Here is a 15,515-nt window from a genome sequence, read left to right as displayed (position 1 = left end):
ATCATTGTCGGTGATCAGGCCTACCACTGTTGTGTCATCAGCAAATTTAATGATGGTGTTGGAGTCATGGCTGGCTATGCAGTAGTGAGTGAACAGCGTGTACAGCAGGAGACTAAGCCACACCCCTGAGGGGACCATTGAGGATTAGCAGATGTGTTGTTGCCTACCCTTACCACCTGGGGGGTGGCCTGTCAGGAAGTCCAGGATCCAGTTGCAGAGGGAGGTGTTGAGATTGTGTCATCTGTGGATCTGTGGGGCAGTATGCGAATTGGAGTGGGTATAGCGTTTCCGGTTTGATGCAAGCCATGACCAACCTTTCAAATCACTTTATCACCTGTCACGGCCGTCGTCGTGGAAATGACCAGACCAAGGTGAGCGTACATTTTCCTTTATTTATGTAAATGTCGGCAACAAAACAAGAAACAAAGAAACAACCGTGAAGCTTCCTAGGGCAAGAGTGCCACTAACCAAGATAATTACCCACAAAATACAAAGGCAAAAAGGCAACGATAGGCAGCTGTCCCTGATTGAGAACCATATCCGGCCAAAACAAAGAAACAGAAAACATAGAAATTAAGAAACTAGAATGCCCACCCTAGTCACACCCTGGCCTACCCAAAATAGAGAATAAAAGCCTCTCTATGGCCAGGGCGTGACACTATCGACATGAGTGCTACGGGGCAGTAGTCATTTAGGCAGGTTACCTTCACTTTCTTGGGCACAGGGACTATGGTGGCCTGCTTGAAACATGTTACACACATGCTCAGGGAGAGGTTAAAAATGTCAATGAAGACACTTGCCAGTTGTTCCACGAATGCTCTGAGTACATTTATTATTTTTTGTTATTTCAACTTTATTAAACCAGGTAGGCTGGTTGAGAACAACTAGTGCAACAGTCATGTGTGGCCTTTTCCAGGCCTTTTCCAGGCATTTCCCACAATCTAAGGACCCTCTCTGGTTGAATGTTTACTTCTAGATTTGAATAATTTTTATTCAGATAAAGGTTACCCACATTACAATGATTTGATGATCTTATAATATATGTATACTATATACAGTACCAGTCAAGAGTTTGGACACACCTACTTATTCAAGGGTTTTTCTTATTTTATTTTTTTACTATTTTCTACATTGTAGAATAATAGTGAGGACATCAAAACTATGAAATAACACATATGGAATCATGTAGTAACCAAAAAAAAGTAGTATCCACACCAAGTGAGTAACCAAAAAATAAATATATATATATTTTTTATATTACAGATTCTTCAAAGTAGCCCTCCTTTGCCCTGATGACAGCTTTGCACACTCTTGGCATTCTCTCAACCAGCTTCACCTGCAATGCTTTTCCATCAGTCTTGAATGAGTTCCCACATATGCTGAGCACTTGTTGGCTGCTTTTCCTTCACTCTGCGATTCAACTCATCCCAAACCATCTCAATTGGGTTCTGGTCGGGTGTTTGTAGAGGCCAGGTCATCTGATGCAGCACTCCATCACTCTCCTTCTTGGTCTTACACAGCCTGGAGGTGTGTTGGGTCATTGTCCTGTTGTCCTTTTGAAAAACAAATGATAGTCCCACTAAGCACAAACCAGATGGGATGGCGTATCGCTGCTGAATGCTGTGGTAGCCATGCTGGTTAAGTTGCCTAGAATTCTAAATAAACCAATGACAGTGTCACCAGGATGTAGAAAATAGTCAAAATTAAGAAAAACACTTGATTATTTATTTTTATTAAATTTTTATTTCACCTTTATTTAACCAGGTAAGCTAGTTGAGAACAAGTTCTCATTTACAACTGCGACCTGGCCAAGATAAAGCAAAGCAGTGTGACACAAACAACAACACAGAGTTACACATGGAACGAACAAGCGTACAGTCAATAACACAATAGAAAAAAATTAAGTCTATATACAGTGTGTGCAAATGGCATGAGGAGGTTTAGAATTAATACTGGAGTGATAAATGAGCAGATGGTGATGTGCAAGTAGAAATACTGGTGTGAAAAAGAGCAGAAAAGTAAATAAAAACAATATGGGGATGAGGTAGATTGGGTGGGCTATTTACAGATGGACTATGTACAGCTGCAGCGATCAGTTAGCTGCTCAGACAGCTGATGTTTAAAGTTAGTGAGGGAAATATAAGTCTCCAGCTTCAGTGATTTTTGCAATTCGTTCCAGTCATTGGCAGCAGAGAACTGGAAGGAAAGACGGCCAAACGAGGTGTTGGCTTTGGGGATGACCAGTAAGATATACCTGCTGGAGCGCGTGCTACGGGTGGTTGTTGTGATCGTGACCAGTGAGCTGAGATAAGGCGGAGCTTTACCTAGCATGGACTAAAAAGATGACCTGGAGCCAGTGGGTCTGGAGACGAATATGTAGCGACGGCCAGTCGACTAGAGCATACAGGTCGCAGTGGTGAGTGGTATAAGGAGCTTTGGTGACAAAACGGATGACACTTTGATAGACTGCACCCAGTTTGCTAAGTAGAGTATTGGAAGCTATTTTGTAAATTACATCGCAGAAGTCGAGGATTGGAAGGATAGTCAGTTTTATGAGGGTATGTTTGGCGGCATGAGTGAAGGAGGCTTTGTTGCGGAATAGGAATAGGATTTTTGATTTCATTTTTTATTTCATTTTGGATTGGAGATTGGAGATGTTTAATATGAGTCTGGAAGGAGAGTTTACAGTCTAACCAGACACGTATTTGTAATTGCCACAAGTCAGAACCGTCCAGAGTAGTGATGCTAGTAGGACGGGTGGGTGCCTGCAGCAATCAGTTGAAGAGCGTGCATTTGGTTTTACTTGCATTTAAGAGCAGTTGGAGGCAACGGAAGGAGTGTTGTATGGCATTGAAGCTCATTTGGAGGTTAGTTAACACAGTGTCCAAAGAAGGGCCAGATGTATACAGAATGGTGTCGTCTGCGTAGAGGTGGATCAGGGAATCACCCGCAGCAAGAGCGATATCATTGATATATACAGAGAAAAAAGTCGGCCCAAGAATTTAACCCTGTGTGTCCCCCATAGAGACTACCAGAGGTCCGGACAACAGGCCCTCCTATTTGACACACTGAACTCTGTCTGAGAAGTATTTGGTGAACCAGGTGAGGCAATCATTTGAGAAACCAAGGCTGTTGAGTCTGCCGATAAGAATACGGTGATTGACAGAGTCAAAAGCCTTGGCCAGGTCGATGAATACGGCTGTACAGTACTGTCTTTTATCGATGGCAGTTATGATATCGTTTAGGACCTTGAGCATGGCTGAGCTGCACCCATGACCAGCTCAGAAACCAGATTGCACAGCGGAGAAGGTACGGTGGGATTCGAAATGATCAGTGATCTGTTTATTAACTTGGCTTTCGAAGACTTTAGAAAGGCAGGGCAGGATGGATATAGGTCTGTAACAGTTTGGGTCGAGGGTGTCACCCCCTTTGAAGAGGGGGATGACCGCGGCAGCTTCCAATCTTTAGGGATCTCAGACAATACGAAAGAGAGATTGAACAAACTGGTAATATGGTTACAACAAAGGCGGTGGATAATTTTAGAAAGAGAGGGTCCAGATTGTCTAGCCCAGCTGATTTGTACGGGTTCAGGTTTTGCATTTCTTTCAGAACATCTGATATCTGGATTTGGGTGAAGGAGAAGCTGGGGGAGGCTTGGGCAAGTAGCTGTAGGCCGGTGTTGAGGTAGCCAGGAGGAAAGCATGGCCAACCGTAGAGAAATGCTTCTTGAAATTCTCGATTATCGTGGATTTATCGGTGGTGACCATGTTTCCTAGCCTCAGTGCAGTGGGCAACTGGGAGGAGGTGCTCTTATTCTCCATGGACATTACAGTGTCCCAGAACATTTTTGAGTTTGTACTACAATATGCAAATTTCTGTTTGAAAAAGCTATTCTTAGCTTTCCTAACTGCTTGTGTATATTTATTCCTAACTTCCTTGAAAAGTTGCACATCACGGGGGCTATTCGATGCTAATGCAGAACGCCACAGGATGTTTTTGTGCTGGTCAAGGGCAGTCAGGTCTGGAGTGAACAAAGGACTATGTGTATTCCTAGTTCTACATTGTTTTGAATGGGGCATGCTTTTTAAGGTGGCGAAGAAGGCACTTTTAAAGAATTACCAGGCATCATTTACTGGCAGGATGAGGTCAATGTCATTCCAGGATACCCCGGCCAGGTCGATTATAGAAAGGCTCACAGAAGTGTTAGAAGTGTTAGTGTGTATGTATGGAGTAATTCTCTCTATTCTAGTGTTAGTGTGTAAGTATGGAGTAATTCTCTCTATTCTAGTGTTAGTGTGTAAGTATGGAGTAATTCAAATCAAATCAAATGTTATTTGTTACATGCACTGAAGAATACAGTGGGCAGCTGGGAGGAGGTGCGTATGAGTAGGTGTGTCCACATTTTTTGGCTGGTACTATATATATGTATATATTTCTTTTTACCAGGATCTTTGGAAATTCTCCACAACCCCATTTTCATATCAGGCACCGAAGGCCTTGAGGCCGATACGTAAAGCTTAATAAAGAGCAGTGTGCGGGTTTCTTATTTTTTCTCAAATCAGGCAATCCCACATGGGGTCGCAACAACTAGATTGGGAACCGCTGGTTTAGAGGGTTAGTGTTAGGAATCTTTATTTAAGAGAGAGACAGCACTACAGAGGAAAGAGAGAGAGAGAGAGAGAGAGAGAGAGAGAGAGAGAGAAACAAGGCTTGTAGTTTGGCAGATGCTCTGTCCTGTGGGATGAGGGAACAATGTCGACAGTGTTAAAGTAAGTGAATACCTTTCAACAAGGCTGGAACGGGAAAATATGAACATTAAAACATTGCTACTCAGGTCAGAGAGCGAGAGGGAGAGACAGAGAGAGTAGTGATTGTGTAGGAGGCTGATGTGAATGAAGCGTTGCTCTCCCTCCCTCCACCCGGCCAGCTAGTAGCAGCTTGTTGATGGGCAGCAGGAGAAGGGGTGAGGTTGAGGGTGAAGTGTGAAGATGGGGGGTGTAGAAGAGTAATCAATGTGACAGGAACAAAAGATTAATGTTTAGAGTAAACTTAGCTTTTCCTTTCAGCAGGTAGCCACCTGTGTAGAGGGTTATGTTTAGACAGGGTAGTGTAGAGGGTTAGGTATAGAGGGTTAGACAGGATAGTGTAGAGGGTTGTGGTTAGACAAGATAGTATAGAGGGTTAGACAGGATAGTGTAGAGGGTTAGACAGGATAGTGTAGAGGGTTAGGGTTAGGGTTAGGGTTAGACAGGATAGTGTAAAGGGTTAGGGTTAGACAGGATAGTGTTGAGGGTTAGGGTTAGACAGGATAGTGTAGAGGGTTAGACAGGATTGTGTAGAGGGTTAGACAGGATAGTGTAGAAGGTTAGGGTTAGACAGGATAGTGTAGAGGGTTAGGGTTAGACAGGATAGTGTAGAGGGTTAGGGTTAGACAGGATAGTGTAGAGGGTTAGGGTTAGACAGGATAGTGTAGAGGGTTGGGGTTAGACAGGATAGTGTAGAGGGTTAGGGTTAGACAGGATAGTGTAGAGGGTTAGACAGGATAGTGTAGAGGGTTAGACAGGATAGTGTAGAGAGTTAGACAGGATAGTGTAGAGGGTTAGGGTTAGACAGGATAGTGTTGAGGGTTAGGGTTAGACAGGATAGTGTAGAGGGTTAGGGTTAGACAGGATAGTGTAGAGGGTTAGGGTTAGACAGTATAGTGTAGAGGGTTAGGGTTAGACAGAATAGTGTTGAGGGTTAGGGTTAGACAGGAGAGTGTAGAAGGTTAGGGTTAGACAGGATATTGTAAAGGGTTAGACAGGATAGTGTAGAGGGTTAGGATTAGACAGGGTAGTGTAGAGGGTTAGACAGGATTGTGTAGAGGGTTAGACAGGATAGTGTAGAAGGTTAGGGTTAGACAGGATAGTGTAAAGGGTTAGACAGGATAGTGTAGAGGGTTAGACAGGATAGTGTAGAGGGTTAGACAGGATAGTGTAGAATGTTAGGGTTAGACAGGTTATTGTAAAGGGTTAGACAGGATAGTGTAGAGGATAGTTAGGGTTAGACAGGATAGTGATGGTTAGAGGGTTAGACAGGATAGTGTAGAAGGTTAGGGTTAGACAGGATAGTGTAGAGGGTTAGACAGGATAGTGTAGAGGGTTAGGGTTAGACAGGATAGTGTAGAGGGTTAGGGTTAGACAGGATAGTGTAGAAGGTTAGGGTTAGACAGGATAGTGTAGAAGGTTAGGGTTAGACAGGATAGTGTAAAGGGTTAGGGCTAGACAGGATAGTGTAGAAGGTTAGGGTTAGACAGGTTATTGTAAAGGGTTAGGGTTAGACAGGATAGTGTAGAGGGTTAGACAGGATAGTGTAGAGGGTTGTGGTTGGACAGGATAGTGTAGATGGTTAGGGTTAGTCAGGATAGTGTAGAGGGTTAGGGTTAGACAGGATAGTATAGAGGGTTAGGGTTAGACTTGGCAGTGCAGAGGGTTAGGGTTAGACGGGATAGTGTAAAGGGTTAGGGTTAGACAGGATAGTGTAAAGGGTTAGAGTTAGACAGGATAGTGTAGAGGGTTAGGGTTAGACTGGATAGTGTAGAGGGTTAGACCGGATAGTGTAAAGGGTTAGGGTTAGACAGGATAGTGTAAAGGGTTAGGGTTAGACAGCATAGTGTAAAGGGTTAGGGTTAGACAGGATAGTGTAAAGGGTTTGACAGGATAGTGTAGAGGGTTAGACAGGATAGTGTAAAGGGTTTGACAGGATAGTGTAGAGGGTTAGACAGAAGAGTGTAAAGGGTTAGACAGGATAGTGTAGAGGGTTAGACAGGATAGTGTAGAGGGTTAGACAGTATGGTGTAGAGGGTTAGACAGGATTGTGTAGAGGGTTAGACAGGATAGTGTAGAGGGTTAGACAGTATGGTGTAGAGGGTTAGACAGGATAGTGTAGAGGGTTAGACAGGATAGTGTAGAGGGTTAGACAGAAGAGTGTAAAGGGTTAGGGTAAGACAGGATAGTGTAGAGGGTTAGGGTTAGACAGGATAGTGTAGAGGGTTAGACAGTATGGTGTAGAGGGTTAGACAGGATAGTGTAGAGGGTTAGACAGTATGGTGTGGAGGGTTAGACAGGATTGTGTAGAGGGTTAGACAGTATGGTGTAGAGGGTTAGACAGTATAGTGTGGAGGGTTAGACAGTATGTTGTAGAGGGTTAGACAGGATAGTGTAGAGAGTTAGACAGGATAGTGTAGAGGGTTAGGGTTAGATAGAATAGTGTAGAGGGTTAGACAGGATAGTGTAGAGGGTTAGACAGTATGGTGTAGAGGGTTAGACAGGATAGTGTAGAGGGTTAGACAGGATAGTGTAGAGGGTTAGGGTTAGACAGGATCGTGTAGATGGTTAGACAGGATAGTGTAGATGGTTAGACAGTATAGTGTAGAGGGTTAGGGTTAGACAGGATAGTGTAGAGGGTTAGGGTTAGACAGGATAGTGTAGAGGGTTAGGGTTAGACAGGATAGTGTAGAGGGTTAGGGTTAGACAGGATAGTGTAGAGGGTTAGGGTTAGACAGGATAGTGTAAAGGGTTAGGGTTAGACAGGATAGTGTTGAGGGTTAGGGTTAGACAGGATAGTGTAGAAGGTTAGGGTTGGACAGAATATTGTAAAGGGTTAGACAGGATAGTGTAGAGGGTTAGGGTTAGACAGGATAGTGTAGAGGGTTAGACAGGATAGTGTAGAAGGTTAGGGTTAGACAGGATAGTGTAGAAGGTTAGGGTTAGACAGGATAGTGTAAAGGGTTAGGGCTAGACAGGATAGTGTAGAAGGTTAGGGTTAGACAGGATATTGTAAAGGGTTAGACAGGATAGTGTAGAGGGTTAGGGTTAGACAGGATAGTGTAGAGGGTTAGACAGGATTGTGTAGAGGGTTAGACAGGATAGTGTAGAAGGTTAGGGTTAGACAGGATAGTGTAGAAGGTTAGGGTTAGACAGGATAGTGTAGAGGGTTAGGGTTAGACAGGATAGTGTAGAGGGTTGTGGTTAGACAGGATAGTGTAGAGGGTTAGACAGGATAGTGTAGAGGGTTAGACAGGATAGTGTAGGCGGTTGTGGTTGGACAGGATAGTGTAGAGGGTTGTGGTTGGACAGGATAGTGTAGAGGGTTAGGGTTAGACAGGATAGTATAGAGGGTTAGGGTTAGAAAGGATAGTGCAGAGGATTAGACAGGATAGTGTAGAGGGTTAGGGTTAGACAGGATAGTGTAGAGGGTAAGGGTTAGACTTGGCAGTGTAGAGGGTTAGGGTTAGACGGGATAGTGTAAAGGGTTAGGGTTAGACAGAATAGTGTAAAGGGTTAGAGTTAGACAGGATAGTGTAGAGGGTTAGGGTTAGACTGGATAGTGTAGAGGGTTAGACCGGATAGTGTAAAGGGTTAGGGTTAGACAGGATAGTGTAGAGGGTTAGGGTTAGACAGGATAGTGTAGACGGTTAGACAGGATAGTGTAGAGGGTTAGACAGTATGGTGTAGAGGGTTAGACAGGATTGTGTAGAGGGTTAGACAGGATAGTGTAGAGGGTTAGACAGGATAGTGTAGAGGGTTAGACAGGATAGTGTAGAGGGTTAGACAGAAGAGTGTAAAGGGTTAGGGTTAGGGTTAGACAGGATAGTGTAGAGGGTTAGACAGGATAGTGTAGAGGGTTAGACAGGATAGTGTAGAGGGTTAGACAGTATGTTGTAGAGGGTTAGACAGGATAGTGTAGAGGGTTAGACAGGATAGTGTAGAGGGTTAGACAGTATGGTGTAGAGGTTTAGACAGGATTGTGTAGAGGGTTAGACAGGATAGTGTAGAGGGTTAGACAGTATGGTGTAGAGGGTTAGACAGGATAGTGTGGAGGGTTAGACAGTATGTTGTAGAGGGTTAGACAGGATAGTGTAGAGAGTTAGACAGGATAGTGTAGAGGGTTAGACAGGATAGTGTAGAGGGTTAGACAGGATAGTGTAGAGGGTTAGGGTTAGGGTTAGACAGGATAGTCTAGAGGGTTAGATAGGTATGTGTAGAGGGTTAGGGTTAGGCAAGATAGTATAAAGGTTTAGAGTTAGACAGGATATTGTAAAGGGTTAGGGTTAGACAGTATAGTGTAGAGGGTTAGGGTTAGACAGAATAGTGTTGAGGGTTAGGGTTAGACAGGAGAGTGTAGAAGGTTAGGGTTAGACAGGATATTGTAAAGGGTTAGACAGGATAGTGTAGAGGGTTAGGATTAGACAGGGTAGTGTAGAGGGTTAGACAGGGTAGTGTAGAGGGTTAGACAGGATTGTGTAGAGGGTTAGACAGGATAGTGTAGAGGGTTAGGATTAGACAGGGTAGTGTAGAGGGTTAGACAGGATTGTGTAGAGGGTTAGACAGGATAGTGTAGAAGGTTAGGGTTAGACAGGATATTGTAAAGGGTTAGGGTTAGACAGGATAGTGTAGGGGGTTAGACAGGATTGTGTAGAGGCTTAGACAGGATAGTGTAGAAGGTTAGGGTTAGACAGGATAGTGTAGATGGTTAGGGTTAGACAGGATAGTGTTAAGGGTTAGGGTTAGACAGGATAGTGTAGAGGGTTAGACAGGATAGTGTAGAGGGTTAGGGTTAGACAGGATCGTGTAGATGGTTAGACAGGATAATGTAGATGGTTAGACAGTATAGTGTAGAGGGTTAGGGTTAGACAGAATAGTGTAGAGGGTTAGGGTTAGACAGGATAGTGTAGAGGGTTAGGGTTAGACAGGATAGTGTAGAGGGCCAGGGTTAGACAGGATCGTGTAAATGGTTAGGGTTAGACAGGATAGTGTAGAGGGTTAGGGTTAGACAGGATAGTGTAGAGTGCTATGGTTATTCAGGATAGTGTAGAGGGTTAGGGTTAGAAAGGATAGTGTAGAGGGCTATGGTTAGACAGGATAGTGTAGATGGTTAGACAGTATAGTGTAGAGGGTTAGGGTTAGACAGGATAGTGTAGAGGGTTAGGGTTAGACAGGATAGTGTAAATGGTTAGGGTTAGACAGGATAGTGTAGAGGGTTAGGGTTAGACAGGATAGTGTAGAGGGTTAGGGTTAGACAGGATAGTGTAGATGGTTAGGGTTAGACAGGATAGTGTTACGGGTTAGGGCTAGACAGGATAGTGTAGAGGGTCAGGATTAGATAGGATAGTGTAGCGGGTTAGGGTTAGACAGGATAGTGTAGCGGGTTAGGGTTAGACAGGATAGTGTAGCAGGTTAGGGTTAGACAGGATCGTGTAGATGGTTAGACAGGATAGTGTAGATGGTTAGACAGTATAGTGTAGAGGGTTAGGGTTAGACAGAATAGTGTAGAGGGTTAGGGTTAGACAGGATAGTGTAGAGGGTTAGGGTTAGACAGGATAGTGTAGAGGGCCAGGGTTAGACAGGATCGTGTAAATGGTTAGGGTTAGACAGGATAGTGTAGAGGTCTAGGGTTAGACAGGATAGTGTAGATGGTTAGGGTTAGACAGGATAGTGTAGAGGGTTAGGGTTAGACAGTATAGTGTAGAGGGTTAGGGTTAGACAGTATAGTGTAGAGGGCTATGGTTAGAAAGGATAGTGTAGATGGTTAGACAGTATAGTGTAGAGGGTTAGGGTTAGACAGGATAGTGTAGAGGGTTAGGGTTAGACAGGATAGTGTAAATGGTTAGGGTTAGACAGGATAGTGTATAGGGTTAGGGTTGGACAGGATAGTGTAGAGGGTTAGACAGGATAGTGTAGAGGTTTAGGGTTGGACAGGATAGTGTAGAGGGTTAGACAGGATAGTGTAGAGGGTTAGGGTTAGACAGGTTCGTGTAGATGGTTAGACAGGATAGTGTAGATGGTTAGACAGTATAGTGAAGAGGGTTAGGGTTAGACAGGATAGTGTAGAGGGTCAGGGTTAGACAGGATCGTGTAAATGGTTAGGGTTAGACAGGATAGTGTAGAGAGCTATGGTTAGTCAGGATAGTGTAGAGGGTTAGGGTTAGAAAGGATAGTGTAGAGGGTTAGGGTTAGGGTTAAACCTCAGTGTAAATATCCGAAATATCGGGGTACACCAGTCCTGTTTTTCATAGCTGATTTTGAAAAGGCTTTTGATGAAGTACTATTGGAGTCTATATATAAATCCCTAGAATATTTCAATTTTGGTGAATCTCTTATAAAATGGGTTTAAATTATGTATAGTAACCCTAAGTGTAAAATAATAAATAATGGCTTCATCTCTGAAAGTTTTAAACTCTCTAGACGAGTAAAACAGGGTTGTCCACTATCGGCATGTCTATTTATTATTGCCATCGAAATGTTATCTGTTAAGATTAGATCAACCAATAATATTAAGGGATTAGAAATCCGGGGCTTAAAAACTATGGTATCATTTTACCCTGATGATTCATGTTTTCTTTTAAAACCACAATTAGAGTCTCTCCAATAAATGTTTATACAAAGTTAGCAAAAATAGATAAGATCTTGCTACCATGGAAAGGAAAATACCTGTCTATTTGTGGAAAAATCACCCTGATTAACTCTTTAGTCATATCACAGTTTACCTATTTGCTTATGGTTTTGTCTACAGCTAGTGACCTGCTTTTAAATTATATGAACATAAAATATTCAATTTTATTTGGAACGGCAAACCAGATAAAATGAAAAGGGCCTATTTATATATAACAAATATGAATTCAGAGGGCAGAAATGATGAAATATTAAAGCATTAGACCTCTCACTAAAGGCATCATTCATACAAAAGTTATACTTAAATCCAAACTGGTTCTCTAGTAAATTGGTAGGAATGTTTCATCCTATGTTCAAGAAGGGCCTTTTTCCCTTTATTCAGATTACAAACTCTCTCTTTATTCAGATTACAACCTCTCCCTTTATTCAGATTACAACCTCTCCCTTTATTCAGATTACACCTGCTCACTTTATTCAGATTACAACCTCTCCCTTTATTCAGATTACAACCTCTCCCTTTATTCAGATTACACCTGCTCACTTTATTCAGATTACAACCTCTCCCTTTATTCAGATTACAACCTCTCCCTTTATTCAGATTACACCTGCTCACTTTATTCAGATTACAACCTCTCCCTTTATTCAGATTACAACCTCTCCCTTTATTCAGATTACACCTGCTCACTTTATTCAGATTACAACCTCTCCCTTTATTCAGATTACACCTGCTCAGTTTCGGTTGTTTGAAAAGGAAATCATCTCCAAAATATCTTTAAGTTTTAAACAAGCTTTAGAAGGTTGGTTGCAATGTCAGTTTAATCCACCTGAAAAGACGGAACAAATAATACAACAAATATTGTGGTTAAACTCAAATATACTTATTGATTAAAAAAAACTATTTTTCGAAGACATTTTTAAAAAAGGTATAATTTTAGTGAATGACATGATAAATAGGACTGGTGGAGTGATGTCACACACATGCAGCTAACACAGACATATGGAAATATCTGCTCCACCCAACATTACAACCAATTCATTACAGCATTACCACAAAAATGGAAGAGGCAAGTAGAAGGGGAATAAAGTAAGGAACTTGTATGTCGGCCCTGTATTAAAGAACATAAATGGTTAAAGAAAAGTGTGATAAATAAAAACATTTACCAATTTCATTTAAGGACCAAAAAACTGACAGCGGTGCCATATAAATTGCAAAATAGTTGGGAAGAGATTTTTGATTTACCCATTCCATGGCACATGGTTTATGAATTGATTCGCAAAACAACGCCGGATGCAAAACTTCAAATTTTTCCATTTAAATTACTATACAAAATTCTTGCAACTAAATAAAATGTTATATATCTGGGGGATACAATCTTCCCAGCTCTGCAGATTCTGCTGTGAGGAGGCAGAGTCATTAGATCATTTATTTAGGTATTGTCCATATGGAGCTCGTTTTTGGTCACAGGTCCAGGAATGGCTGAAGAATTGCAACATTTACCTAGAACTAACGCTGCAGACAGCAATACTGGGTGATTTGAAAAGCCATAGTCAATCAATCAATAATATAATAATTATTTTAGCAAACATTTTTATTTTTAATTTACAATCTGTAGAAGCTATGAGAATAGAAAGGTTCAAGTCGTTTGTGAAGCATCACAGCACAGTTGAAACATATATGGCAAATAGAAATCCAAAATGGATGGTGTTGAGAGATTGATGTGAGGGGTTGAATGGAGCTGAAGGGTGGGACAAATAGCAAGATAAAACATGTAGAACATACGGGGTCTGTAAAATGTATATAGGTTCAGAACTTTTGTGAAATAGCACAGTTACAAATAGAAATCAAACTGGATGGACATCAGAAATAGAGGAAGGACTAAAAACAAACAAGAGAGAAATATTGTAAAATAGACTGTCTGTAAAATGTGTATAAGATGTATGGATTGAAGGTAGAAGCAGAAGTGTTTATTAGTTTACTCCAATTGGGGGATCGGTGGAAGGGTTTACGGGGAATAATAATAAAGGTATATTCTTTTAAAAAGTATGTATGTCTATATAGGTATGTGTATGTATATATGTGTATATGTATGCATGTGTGTATGGATATATTTACCAAAAAAATATATGGGGTATTGGAAATGATGCAGACAATTACATTGATGGAACCAATATTCTTTCTGCAATATTTAGCTGATCCAACCCTTACATTTTTATTTATTTTTTAATTAAATATAAAATAAAATAAAACTCATAGTGTAGAGAATGACTGCTGTTATCAGTGGATCAGAGCGGTCCAGACTTGCTGAGGGCATCATACAGTACACAATGCTATTATTCATTTGGGCAGTGATAACAGATACTGAGGGTTGGGTTCAGATCCTGGTGAACAACTCGGCAGTGAGACCAGATACTGAGGGTTGGGTTCAGATCCTGGTGAACAACTCGGCAGTGAGAACAGATACTGAGGGTTGGGTTCAGATCCTTGTGAACAATTACCTGACCTGGGCCCGTCTCAGAGTCTCATGGGTCAAAATAAAAGCTATGCATTAAGCCTCTTTAGTCATAACAGTCACAACTTATCTTCAGATATTTAGGAGACCTCATGATGTTTATTTCAATCATTTTACCAACGCAACATTTGACAGTCACATTCCTGTGGTCTGAAGCATGCACAGCTGGCAATGTCTCATCATTTGCAACAATGTCAATGATTGTCATCACTATTTTTCCTTTGCGGTACCTCAAACTGACGTGATTACCAGCGGAAATAAACTTTTATGAGTATATTTCACTCCTGGCTCAGAGTTTGTCTGGGCAATGTATCCAAGCTGTATCACAACCGGCTGTGATTGGGAGTCACATAGGGCGGCGCACAATTGGCCCAGTGCCGTCCAGGTTTGGCCGGTGTAGGCTGTTATTGTAAATAACAATTTGTTCTAAACTGACTTGCCGAGTTAAATAATGAAGAATTAAAGAGTCTTAACATCATCCTAAAACCTAAACTGGGAGTCTTAGTTCTATTTAAACTGGGAGTCTTAGTCCTGTCTAAACTGGGAGTCTTAGTCCTGTCTAAACTGGGAGTCTTAGTCCTGTCTAAACTGGGAGTCTTAGTCCTGTCAAAACTATCTTCATATATACTTCCATACATTTTTTAAACTGGTACCGGGGACCTTCAGATGATTCTTGTGAGGAGCAAAACAGAGAACACCAGCGTGTTCGTGAGAGTCTCAGCTTTCAATAGAGTGGACATAATAGTTTGTAGGACAAACCGTTCTCACAACTCAATCGTTGGTTAAACTGTTTTCTGCCCCTCCCAAAAGATAGAATTTGTAGATAATTGGCCCAATTTCTGGGACTCATCCAAAAATAGGACTAAGCCTGGCCTGCTGAGGAGTGACAGACTCCATCCTAGCTGGAAGGGTGCTCTCATCTTATCTATGAACATAGACAGGGCTATAACTCCTCTAGCTCCACAATAAGATAGGGCGCAGGCCAGGCAGCAGGCCAGCTTGCCAGCTTAGTGGAGTCTGCCACTAGCAGTCAGTGTAGTCAGCGCAGCTATTCCCATTGAAACCGTGTCTATGCCTTGATCTAGGCTGAGCAAAACTAAACATGGTGGTGTTTAGTACCAACCCCGACATGTGGCTACAGCCACAGGACGACGCCGGCGAGGGCGGTGAGAGGGCCAGTCTGGACAGAGAAGGTGGAAATAATGTTTGATGTTGATCCAGAATGTCCTCCACCGGAACCCAACACCGCTCCTCTGGACCGTACACCTCCCGGTCCACCAGGTACTGGAGCTGACCCCCACGACATCGGGAGCCCAGTAGGGATCTGATGGCATTGGCGGGACCACTCTTGACGTCCAGGGGAGGTGGTGGACTGTTATGGTTCACCAACTACTTTGCAGACAGAGTTCAGTGTGTCAAATCGGAGGGCATGTTGTCCGGTCCTCTGGCAGTCTCTATGGGGGTGCCACAGGGTTCAATTCTCGGACCCACTCTTTTCTCTGTATATATCAATGATGTTGCTCTTGCTGCGGACAATTCCCTGAACCACCTCTACGCAGACGACACCATTCTG

The 15,515-nt window shown here is 42.4% G+C and overlaps 1 protein-coding gene across 1 annotated transcript in view; it reads left to right on the top strand.

The window, feature by feature from the left end:
• The first annotated feature begins 228 nt into the window (after positions 1 to 228).
• Positions 229 to 15,515, top strand: part of LOC112235569 (probable global transcription activator SNF2L2) — a 163,921-nt gene continuing 148,634 nt past the window's right edge. Inside the window, 1 exon segment of the mRNA XM_042331165.1 lies at positions 229 to 371. The gene's annotated coding sequence lies outside the window, so the exon portion shown is untranslated.

This window comes from Oncorhynchus tshawytscha, linkage group LG12 (genome assembly GCF_018296145.1).
Source record: "Oncorhynchus tshawytscha isolate Ot180627B linkage group LG12, Otsh_v2.0, whole genome shotgun sequence".
NCBI lineage: Eukaryota > Metazoa > Chordata > Actinopteri > Salmoniformes > Salmonidae > Oncorhynchus > Oncorhynchus tshawytscha.
Note: the sequence above shows the minus strand (reverse complement) of the source record. Positions and strands in the feature narration are given on the sequence as shown.